Below are 12,591 nucleotides of genomic sequence, written 5' to 3' on the forward strand. Positions count from 1 at the left end.
TCAGCTAAGGTGCTTGGCATCATTCAGGCGTTTAACCATGACCGCCCACCACTCTCTGAGGGGAGGCTGTAGAGGTGACAAAATGAGCATGGCATGGTAAACAACTTGCCCAAAGTGACACACTTAGCAAGTGGGAGCTATAGCTATATGTGTTTGTCAGCACATATTTAAACTTAAGTTTTAGTTGACATGTAGAAATTGTATACATTTATAATATACCTCCTGGATACTATTTTGATACAGGTGTACATTGTGCAAAGGCTAAATCAAAATATTTATTTTGGGGCTGCTGGTGGCAGGTCTGCCATGGGCAACCTGTTCGTCCGTAAGAAGCAGAGCCAGGTCACGGAGCAAGACAAGGCCATCCTGCAACTGAAGCAGCAGCAGGGCAAGCTGAGGCAAAGCTGAGGCAGTACCAGAAGAGGGTCACACAGCAGCTGGAGCATGAGCGGGCACAGGCAAGGCAGCTGCTGTGGGACAGCAGGAAGGAATGGGCCAGGCTGCTGCTCAAGAAGAGCTGTACCAGGAGCTCAGAGCATTGAGTTCACTCACATTGAGACGAAGGTGATGGAGGGACTGCAGGTCGGGAATGAATGTCTAAACAAGATGCATGAGGTGGTGTCCATTGAGGAGGTGGAGAGGATCCTAGCTGAGTCACAGGAGGCTGTGGAGTACCAGAGGCAAATAGATGGGCTGCTAGCTGGAAGCTTCGTGCAGGAAGATGAAGATGCCATCCTAGAGGAGCTGAATGCAATCACTCAGGAACAAATAGAGCTCCCAGAGGTTTCTGCAGAGCCCCTTCCTGAGACACATCCAGAAAAAGCCCCTGCCACAGTCAGGCCCAGGCAGGCAGACCTGGTAGCAGCCTCCTAACTCGGCCAACAGCAGGATTTGAGGGACTCCCCAGAGATGGGCCCACAGAGAGTCTGAGCGTGATGGCCAGTGTGGACTGCTGTGGGCGGAGCTACAGCTCACACAGTGCTCGAGCATCGAGACCACTCAGGAACAGTTCCTTCACTGTTGGGTCTGAATGAGCTGGTGTGGCTGCCCTCCTCTCGTTTCTGGATTAAAAGGCAACATGCAACTCTTAGCCCAGCCCAGCTCTTGGAGGCCCTGGTTTCACAGTGGCTGTGGCCTGGACCTGCTGCTCTTGGTGCTGTTCGCTGCTGCCCCAGCCTCCAGTGGTCTGTGTTCTCTGAAAGGGAAGGTGCCACCTGGCCCTGGGATCCCTGTGCTTCTTTTTCATTTATTTGTTCTCCCATTATCTGGCGATGGTCTTCAGTTAAACTGTCCCTGCCTTGCCTGGCATCAGTTTCCCTGTAGGTTAGAGCCAGAACTCCTGGGAACTAGCACTTGCTGACCCTCCCAGCATGTCTGCCTAGACACCCAGATTCAAGCTTTTGCTGTTTAGGAAGGTGTTGTTTTGGAGATGGGCCAGAGCCATCCCTGCTGGATTGAAGACCACAGGAGTCCTGACCACACCCTGTCACTGGGGGCCTGTGCACTGTGGCTTGGCCCTGCTGAGAAAGGACATCTGAAGGACATGGCAAGATCCAGCTCTAGCAAAGCTGACCCCACCGTGTCCCCCGGAGAGTGCCACACCCCCTGTCCACTAGCTCCTGAGCTGACAACAGCCAGGGCAGGAGGCAAAGAGCCCAGAAGCGACTCTTCATGCATGATATTTGTTTTATTGTTGGATAATCTCACTGGTGTCTTGCTGGCCTGTGAGCAGCATGAGAGCAGCAGGCCAAGAGAGCCCCAGGCACCTCCCGGGCAATCAGGAACAGAGGGGAGGCTCTTCCTTGTCCCAAACAGGTCAGCCTATGTATTAAAGTTGGCCCCTGCATGGCTTGTGGCATTGTGGAATTGGAAAAAAATATGTTTATTTTACAGGTGCATTGGCTCATGCATTTGCTCTGTATGTGTGCGTGTGTGTGTGTGTGTGTGTGTGTGTGTGTGTGTGTGTGATGTCCACTATGTCAGAGTTTTTAAGTATTGCCTACATTTCTGTTGTGGGGCTAGGGAATTGTTCTATTGCTAGGCTACACCCCCAGACCAATGTATTGTTATTCCTTGGGGTCACCATGACATAGGGGCTGGGTGTCTTGCTTTCCCTTGGATACACGATCACCTCAGGAATCCTGTTAGCTGCAGGTTCACACTCAGTGGGGTGGGGTCTGGCCCAAGCCCCCATTTCTGAAACCTCTACGTGAGGCCAATGCCTTGGAGTAGCAGGATTTGTGCCATGTTGCCTTTTGGTAAGTTTGGCTGCCTTTTTTGTTTTCAATTAAGCCTTCCCAAATGGCTCCATGTAGTCACAGAAATGACTTTAGCAAATGTCCTTTAAGCGCTGACTCCCAGACCGTGTATAAAGGACTTTATACGGATGGTCTGCACCATGGGTCAGTGAGGGGGGATGTGATTATTGCCCCCTTTATATGCACAAAAAAGCTCGAGCTTGGAGACATAAATAATTTTCTCAAGGTCACAAAACCGGCCAGAGTCAGCTCTGGTCCATTTGCCATGTGCCTGTGAAGCAGGGAGTGAGTGTTTCACTAGCTCATTTTCTACATGGAGAAAATCACGGTGGAGAGATTGTCCCATATTTTAAAGTAGTGCCTCAAATCCATCTGGTTTTCATCATATAAAATCTGTTCCACGGCCCCTCCCTACCCATGGCCGAACAGTTCCAGTAAGAGCTTTCTTCCAGAGCTGGTAGTCCCAGCCATAGCTGGCAGAGTCCTCAACCAATCCATCATCTCCCCAGGAACTAACTTTGCTAGAAAAGCAGATCCCTTTTCCAAAGCCCACTGTGCTGGTTGGGGCCCTGAGACTTGCAGCTAGGCTCCTGGCAGGTCCTGCACCACAGCAGTGTGTGTGTGTGTGTGTGTGTGTGTGTGTGTGTGTGTGTGTGTGTGTGTGTAACTGTCTGTCTGTCTGTCTGTCTGTCTGTCTGTCTGTGTTTGTGTGTGGCATTGTCTCATTACTACTCACTAGCGCAGTCTGCAGCAGTGCATTCTACTATGACAAGTCCAAGACCTGATTTGGACTCTCTGTGACTCTCCACCAAAAGACACCAAGCTTATTGGTTTCTTGTCCCAAGTCCCTTAATTCTCAGCTCCTCTCTGTCCCCACCCTCTCCAGCACTGTGTACGTCCCTTGTTTATTACATGTTCTTCTTCCTATTCTTCAAACTTGCTTTCCAGCAAAGTAAGTTTGTCTACTGAACAGAAATGCCTCAACAATAACTTCTCCTAAGCCATATGCTGTGCCCCAGGATGCAGGACTTGGAAATCACCCAGAATCTTACCCTTGGGGAATTCACAGCCTACTGACAAAGAGATTCAGAAAGAATTCCAGTGGCAAGAGGCACTGGGCAGAGGTGGGCAGATCAAGCCCTCGAGGAGAACTGGGAGTACTTATCAGAGATGGAGTCACAGGTGAATTCCTGGACTAGAAGCCTCCAGCAGGAAGGCACCCTGAGCAGGGGGGTCAGCAGGCGCAGAGTGTGAGAAGACACCTTCACTGTTCTATCCTTTGGGTCATAAGATGAAAAGAGGGAGTGGCCAAAAACAAGACTTTATGAAAACAAAAGTGATGTCAAGCAAGGCTCCAAAACCCCTATTAAGGATCTTGGGCTTGCCACGTCACAGGAGCCATGTTGGAAGGCCAAATGTGAGGACTCTGAGCTACCACTCTCCACCTTCAGTGTCCTTCCTAGAGCAGCTCACCTTCATCTGTGCAGGATCTTGGTGCTCAGAATGCTAGGGTGGGAGACACTCAAAGGCACAGTAACACCACTATGTGTGGCAAGGCACCGTCAGAGGAACCCAGGGCTCCGCCTCCTTGCTCACCAGCTCCTGAATGCTTTCTCCCAGTTCCATCCCTGGGGTTGTCACTCTGGTGATCCTTAATACAAAGCCAGGGAACGCAAGTGTGACAGTTCTCACTGCACTGCTGGAAGGACCTTGCTGACAACACCTACCCATTTTACAGCCCACTATTTCTCACCTCATTTATTAGCAGCTCCTTTAAGCCAGTCTGCTCTTCTCTTCCTGTCAGAGGACCTGAGCGAACTAGGGCTCCACAGGTGTTCCCCTGGCCTGCTTGTCATCTGGTCAGATCACAGAATGGCCCAGTTGCCCTGTTCACACAAGCCAAATCCCTCAGCTCCAAATCATGACTGCTGTTCTGCAAGACTCCCCCACTAGATGCCACCTGACTGGTGCTGACACGGCCACAGAGCTGCATCCTCCAGCACCACCTTCCAAGGAGCTCATCACCAAGCCCTCCAAAATCTCCTTTCTCCATAGGGGAGCATTAGTACAGGGGGCGCCACACATCTTGAATATGCTTAGTATCGATAAAACTTTTTAAGGATGTATTTTCATAGGTTGATTTATGCCAGGTAATCTTAACCATCAATTTGACAGGATTAGGAGACCCCAGGGAGGGGAGGACCTATGAGGATACCGTGCTCGTTGGTGGATAAAGCCATTGGTGGTAATAGCTGAATGCGCTGTTAGGCGGTGGAGGCCAGATGGAGGAGGTGAGTCACTGGGGCCAAGCCTTGGCTGCTGTGTCTCCTGGAGAGCTCTTCCCCTGTGCTCTGATTCTTGGCCACTATAAAGTGAGCAGCTCTGTCCCACCATGCTCTTCTACAGTGATGTTTCTGGTTTGGTGCCAGCTGAGCTTAGGCTGAACGAAACCATGAACAAAATAAATTATTTTCTCCTTTAAGATGTACGTTAGGTATTTGTCCCAGGAATCAGAGAAGTGACCAATACAGACAGTTGGTCCCACGGAAGTAGGGAATTTACCTCAGCATGTGATTCAGAAGCGGTTGGTTGAAGTGGCTTGTGGGAAGAATTTGAAACTGTTTGGAGAAGCAGAGCTTGATGGGTGAATCTGGTCAAAGCTCTGACGGCCAGAGTGTAGGCAGGAATGTAGACAGCACAGGTCAAGTTCGTGAAGTTTCAGTTAGAAACAAGACCTCTCTTGGGCATTGGACTGGGAGACATGCATATTACATATTTGTTAATAACATGCTACAATATGTCCATGTCCTAAGGTTCTGCAGAAGGCTGAGATGAAAGGTCTCAGACTAACTCATCTCATGGAGGAATTTCAAGGAAGCATGTGCACTGGTTTTAGTCAAATTTATGGTGAGATTTGAGAGCAAAAAGCAGAGCAGAAATAATTTAAAACATAAATTTTGACCAGAAAGAAGTATTGTAATGGTGGAGCCAAAGAAGCTATTCTTGCTGAAGAGTTTCATGCCTCTGAAAAGTACTTAGACCTGGCGACGAAGAAAGATATCTTGAGGGCATCTCAGGAATCAGGAAGACCTCCCTCAACAATGGCAGACACGAGTGTGCCAAATGGAAATCTTTCATTTAAAAAGAAAGTGCCTGGGTCTGTGACAGAGAGATGAATTCCCTGGGATTCTTTTCACTGTCCTTAGCCACCCAAGCATTCAGAGGCTGCTGTGGCTATTGTCTGTTTGAGCTTGCAGCAGACCCGGGCATCATCCACATAATTCTGGTTTTTCAGGTATGCAGAATGCAAGAATTGTGGGACCATGACGGTTTCCATCCATTTTATAAACCAACGTTTGGGAAGCCAGTCAAAGAGGCCCTGAGTGGAGGTGTGGGAAGTTGTGGGGATGAAAATGAAGCTTCAGGGAGACCCCACGAAGATGCTGGAGAACATGCTGAGGGAAGACATGGGCAGTGAGTAGAGCCAGCCCAAGAGGGGGCCATGGGATCTACAAGCAAAACAGCCCATGGGTGGGGCTGCCAGCCTTATGGAGCTTACGTCATGCACTTTATCCCTGGCTACCAGGCATTGAACTAGGAGGATTCATGCTTGCCTTACCTGTCTTTGGTCCAGTTCTTTTGTATTCCCCAATTCCTCCCTTTGGGAATTGAATGTTTACTCTGTGCTGCAGTACCCTGGGATTCTGTAACTTGTTTTGCGTCAGAGCCAGAAGGCCATGGACTGAAACTTCTGCAGCCAGGAACTAAACAAAACCATTTCCTTTAAATTATGTATTTTGCCTCAGCAACAGGAAAGCAATCAGACCAATGCAGTACTGATTGACTTACAAACTGTAATCATGTATTACCATATAATCTTTGTTAAACATATGGAGAAATTCACATTAGAACTAATTAGTGGAAGATAACACTTTTAAATGTACAAAAATGTTACCTCTTGTTTAAAGAATAAAACAAAAATATTATTTCTAAGAGGGCTATGGTTGATTAAGTTTTAATTTTTTTTCACGTTTTAAAACTTTTTATTTGCATATTAAAAAAATTGTGCATTCCAATAATTAAAATCATTTGAACAAAAAAAAAATGGCACTCTGATTAAACTGCTTTTTACAGCCTGCAGGACACCTTGGACCAGCTTGAATTTCACTCTAGATTTCACCATCCTCTCACCCAGCTTCTTCCTCCACCAACATGCAAGCTCTTCTCCTTCCCTGCCAGCCACACAGGCCGCTGGGGGAGGCAGGCGAGGCCTTCGTTGTCAGTAGTTCAGATGTGAAAGGGGCAGCACAGTCATTTAAACTTGATCCAACCTCTTTGCATCTTACAAAGTTAAACAGCTAAAAGAAGTAAAATAAGAAGGCAATGCTTGTGGAATGTACAGTGCATATCGGCGACACACGCCTCGTTAGGATTCGCCGGCTTGCTTCTCTTGTTCAATTGTTTCTTTCCAAGGCAGAGGATCTTTCTCTTGCGTTTCTGTCTTCTTCAATTTCGACTTATCGAATTTCTCGATCTCAGCCATATCGGGTTTGTCAGACATGGTCGCAAGCAAGCGAGGCGAGGTGCACGAGGAAGTGAAGTCCGATTTGTTCAGTGGCGAACGCGGAGTCTAAGTTTTAATTTTTAAAAGATAAGCTTTGTTAGCCAGGCACTGTAGCACAGGCCTGTAATCTCAGTACTTGAGAGTGGCAGGAAGAAGGATCATGTCTAGTACCACTGCTATCCTCCTTCCTTCACCCCTGACCCCCTATCTTTAGCTTGATACTAGTTTCCCTTCTACTTTTATGTCATTTTTTCAATTTCTTTTTAGATTCCACATATTAGAGGAAAACACATGATACTTCACTTTTTTAAAAATTGTATTTAGTACAGGGTCTCACTGCATAGATCAGACTCATAGTGATTCTCCTGTTTTCAGCCTCCCAAGTGCTGGGATTATAGGCATGTGCCACCACGCCCAGTCTCAATCTCAGTCTCAGCGCACCCCAGGGGCAGGGCTGGCACGGCAGGCCGGGGATAGAACCCACCACTGTGCTCTGTCTAAGCAGGTGCTTTATCTGCTGAGCTATCTGGCCAGCCTTTATTTTTCTTAAAATAATGATCTCTACTACCGTACAGTTTCCTGCAAATGACATAACTTCATTCATTTTTATGGTTGAATAATCTATATCTATATCGATATGTCTATCTGTCACATTTTCTTTATCTATTTGGAAGATATTCTCACAGATGTAAATTTCTTCTGAGTTTTTAAAGTATGTAGATATAAGAGCTTTTATAGATAGTAAACTTTTTTTAAAAAAAAAAACAAGATCACAAGACAATGGAAATATTTCTAAACACCTATTTTCAAAAATACCCTCCCTATAGTAGACATTATTTTCAAAAGACATTATTTTCCCCTCTCATTGTTGAAATACCACTGTGCATTCAAGGGACAGAGGAGCTCTTTTCTCAGTTATTGAATAGATAGCATACTGGTGACAGCCAATTGTCCTCACAGGTACAAGTTTAGAATCCTGGCCTTCTTGAAAAAGCAGAACGAAGCCTGTTAAGTTTATAAAATCTTTAGGCTTAGTAACATCTGTAAGTACTTTAACACAGATAATAAATCTTCTCAAATGGCAGATTTTAATAACTGTACTAATCTTAAAGATTCCAGTTTCATTTTTGAGCCCATATCTTAATATTTTTAGTACGTTAGTGTATAAATTGTCATTTAAAACATAGTTTATTTATTTGATGCAGAGTCTTGCTATGCAGATCAGACTCATCATGATCCTCCTGTCTCAGTCTCCCCAGGGCTGGGATTATAAATGTACGTCACTACGCCCAGATTTCTGGGGCCAGCATGGCATGCTGTACCAGGGATCGAACCCAGGTCCTTGTGCTTGTCAAGCAGGCGCTTAGACCACTGAGCTATTTCTCCAGCCCTAAGTTGCCATTTTTAAAGCCCCATTTCAGGAAGTTGCTTTCCTCCTTCCACTGGGCTATGACATATGGTCACCATGGTGCCCGGCAAGTGGCCTTGTACCAGTTGGTTTTTATCCTGGCACAGGTAATCATTCCAGCAGCTTAATGTACTTCTTGTATTTGTAAGTGTGTTCGAAGAATAGCACTTATTATTTTGTATGTATTTTTATTTTGTATAAATGCTAATAGATTGTGCATCCTATTTGATTTCTTACTTTTTCCACTAATCCTGGGGATTGAAGACCCACTGAAGATAATTTTTAGAGTCAACCCCACTGAATTCAGTCTGTAAAGATCATGTGTACTACCATATTCAGAGTATCCAGAGGGAAAAACACCAACCTCAACCCCTCGGTGTCATGCCTGCCCCCTGCTTGCTCCTGGGTTTTTTTTTTTTTGTACCACTAGGCATAGGGATTGGACTGACTCAGTCCTGAGGGAGAGATGTCTGTATCAATCTGGTAAATGTTCGTAAAGTTTCCATTATGTTTTAGATTTTTTTTTTTTTAATGTATATAGTACAGGGCCTACAGGGTCTTATTATGTAGATGGACTCCTAGTGATCCTGTTTTTAGCCTCCCAAGTGCTGGGATTATAGGTGTACACCACCACACCCAGTCTCAGTCACCTCTCAGGGCACCGAGGGGTGGGGCTGGCGCAGCATGCCAGGGATCGAACCCAGGCCACTGCGCTCTGCCTAAGCAGGTGCTTTGGTCTGCTAAGCTATCTGGTCGGCCCTATTATGTTTTAGATTTTAAAAGAAACTATTGAGGGAAATGACAATATTTTCTTCCTTTACCCCAAAGCATTATTTTGAGCAAAACTTTCATTGCTCATAGGAAGTTTGTGGGGAGGCGATTGGATTGTGGGGTGCTCTAGGAGCTGGGGTCTGGTTTGAAAGGGTGGTCAGTGGGGGGTGAATGGGATGCCTGCATCTCCTTCACAGGCTCCTGCCTTCTCTGTTTCCTGGCAGCTTTCCTCCACAGCTGGCTCTTCCACCATGTCACTTGTGTGTGAGAGCCTGGCATCTGTACACTGAAGCTCCTGAAACTATAAACCAAAATAAACCCCGCCTCCTTGTGTTTGTTTTGTTTTGTTTTGAACTGGGGATTGAACTCAGGCTCTTGTGCATGCCAGGGAATACTTATTCCACTGAGCCATCTCCTTGGCCCCAACCCCGCCTCCTTTAAACTGTGGGTATAGGACCTTGGTTCTCAATGATAAGAAAGTGACTAAGACAGTCACCCTGGGAAGCAAGCACCTTATTTTAGAGATCATGGCACAAATGTAGCTTGCCTGACTGATTGGATAAATGGAGTTTCAGGGCCTTGCCATGGTTCTGCTGTAAGATGTCAGGGTGAGGGGCAGCCAGTTCAGCTATTTTTTGCTCATCTACTTTCTTTACTCTTTTCATGTTGCCAGGAAAAACATGTCATTTCTTGTGGAAACAGCATCACCAACATTCTCAGGGACTTCCTTTATCCCACCCCCGTGTGCGTTTGGAGTGCGGCAGGTACTCCCCTGAGCTCCCGTGGGCATGAGATCAGACCTGACCCAACCTGCATACACAGTTCCTCCTGGCACGGGCTGGGTCCTGGGATGGACACACGGCCTTTACACAGGGATCTCTAAGAGGATAAGGTAAGCTGAGGTGCTGAGTCACATGAGGAGAGGAGTGGCTCCCAGTGGACCCCACTCAGAACCTGCAAGCTGGGGTCACCAAATCCTGAAGTGCACCTGGCTCCATTTGCCATTTCCTCTGGATTCTTAATTTACACATGCCATTTCAATACATTCTGTGTCTGCTAAAACCTTTTGAAATGAGCAGTCCATTCCCTCTGGGCTTCAGTTTCTCTTTGAGGCTTGTTCTTGTTAAGTTCCCAGCCTGGCCCCAAACTCCTGGTCTCAAGTGATCCTCTTGCTCCTGATTCCTGAGTAGCTGGGTCAGAAAATGAGCATCACTACACCCATGGGCTCCATTGCTTCATATGGAAAGAGAGGAGGGGGGCAGATGGCACCCAGAAATTTATCGCTACCCCTTCATTTTGATTCCAGAGATCGAGGCTCAAATGTATCCTTTCTTCCTTATTAGTCACTTTGCAAGGATATCTACCATTCATACGTCTTTCCATATTTACATTGTATTTCTTATTATTCTGACTTGGAATCTTATAAACCTTTCTGACCAGGAGAGACTGCTTCTTCTGGATCTAGTCAACTATTAGACATAGCCAAGGGCTCAGTCAGGAATAAGCTTTTGAGATGTATAGTTCTCTCTCTCTCTCTCTCTCTCTCTCTCTCTCTCTCTCTCTTTCTCTTTCCCTCTCCCTCCTTCCCCTCCTTTCCTATCCCTTAAAACATGAGACTGGGTTCAGCAGGTCCATCCCTTAAGTTTCTACTGTAAATTTGTATTTTATTGTAGTTACCCTTTCCTGGGGGATAGAGGAAGCAATCTATGTGTTTACCCACTTGGTATGATGAATGACAAGGATTATGCACAAGTGCAAAAGTGTCCAAATGGGATATGGATCAAGCTTTATGCTCTAACTGGTTTTGTGTATATTTACCCAAGCATCACAGAGGGTCCAATAGACCCACACCACTCCAGGCTTTGTTTTAAAATTTTTTTTCTTTTTCTTTTCCTGGTAGAAATAGCCCAGTTTAGTACAATGGCACATCAAAAACCAGATTTGCAAGTTTTGGAGGAGGTCAAAAGTGAATCATCTGATTACTCATGTATGGATAGTGCAGATAATCCATGTGATAAAATACCTGCTGTCATAATGGAAGAGTGGTGTGGGTGTGCGGTCATGATGAGGAGGTGACTTTGATGTTAGCCTTGTGAACCAAAATTATCATGACAGTGAAATGGAGCAAGAATCGACTGATACAGACGCAAGGAATGCAGTTCTCCTTGATTCAGATGATAAAGAAAACAGCAATGTGGGTACATATTTGACTAGTCAAAATATTTCAAAACAGCCATGCAACCAAATGCAATAATCCAGTGTTAGAACCAGGTCCAAAAAAACATAAGGAAGCTATTGGAAAGAGTGATAGATATGGGACAGAATGCCAGCACTGCCACTCAAGGTTAGAACTGTAACAGACACAATGCTACAAGATGCTGTGAAAAATACAAAGGCTTTATGAAATGCAAGTGAAATGTTCTGTATGCACCAGTAGCCATATTCAAATGCATTTATCATGACACCTCCCTAGCTGAACTGAAAGGATTCATGGGTCTGCTGTACTTAGCACACATTTCTTATGGTGATTGAAGGAAGGTAAAAGTAATGGAAAAGTGATGGGTCCAGACATAGTGTAAAAATTTTTGCCCTTGTACATGCAAAGATATTATGCATTCAATTTAGGCATTTATCCTGAAACTCAACCACCAAATTCTTATTTGTATAGTAATGATGTTGTCAACAGACTTGTTGCTCCCATTTCCCAAACTAAATGGAATGTGACACTGGACAACTGGTTTACAGGTTTCCACCTGATGTCACATTTGCTAACAGCACAAGTTGGCCAGCACAGGAACTGTACACAGGAGCAAGGCAACAATTCCAAATGAAATATTGCAAGCTCAAAACACAGAATTCTGTAGTACAATCTTTGGATTTCAGAAAGATATAACATTAGTCTCGTATATGGCAAAAACAAACAAACACTGGTACTGATGAAGTCAACGTTGCGCCATGATGGAAATATTGAAAGGGAAACTTCAACAAGAGGGAAGCCTGAGATGAAAACTTTCAACAACAAAGGCAGAGGTGGAGTAGATGTTTTTGATGAGTCATGCAGCAACTATGATGTCACTTGTGTGGCATAAATAGTTTGATAGTTTACAAAGAAAATAAGAAGTCATAGCCCCATGAATGAGAACCCACCAACTAGGGCAAACAATTAAACAGAGAATAAGAGGTATACAATAGTAGTCTTTCAGTTATTCTTCTGTGTTCAGCAGCAAAATATTTTCATCAGCACACCCTACAAACGTACTTCTCTTCCACTTGATGAGTCATGATTCCACCTGAGTCTCCAGGGTGGATTTCAAAGAAATAGCTGTAGCTCAGTTCCTCAAGTGATGCCTAGCCACCAGTAAGTGTCACGGTCATTATGGATGTCCACAACACACTAGAACTTTGTGTGATATCCTATCCTCAAACTGTTAGAAGTGCTGGTCATTTACTTGCCATTCCAGTATTTATCGTATGTTTTACTCTTAGTACTTCTTTGCTATCATGAAACCTTTTTCTTAGTTCAATTGCTTTGAAACATTTAATTTTCTGAATATTGCTTAATCTTAATTTTTGTTCTAAGATTTATACTG

At 45.2% G+C, this 12,591-nt stretch overlaps 2 pseudogenes; one reads left to right on the forward strand and one right to left on the reverse strand.

The window, feature by feature from the left end:
- The first annotated feature begins 306 nt into the window (after positions 1 to 306).
- On the forward strand, positions 307 to 899 carry LOC111817639 (annotated as a pseudogene).
- Positions 900 to 6,328: 5,429 nt separating this feature from the next.
- On the reverse strand, positions 6,329 to 6,834 carry LOC111817650 (annotated as a pseudogene).
- Positions 6,835 to 12,591: the final 5,757 nt, after the last annotated feature.

Source organism: Octodon degus, unplaced genomic scaffold (genome assembly GCF_000260255.1).
Source record: "Octodon degus isolate 3935 unplaced genomic scaffold, OctDeg1.0 scaffold00065, whole genome shotgun sequence".
Taxonomy (NCBI): Eukaryota; Metazoa; Chordata; class Mammalia; order Rodentia; family Octodontidae; genus Octodon; species Octodon degus.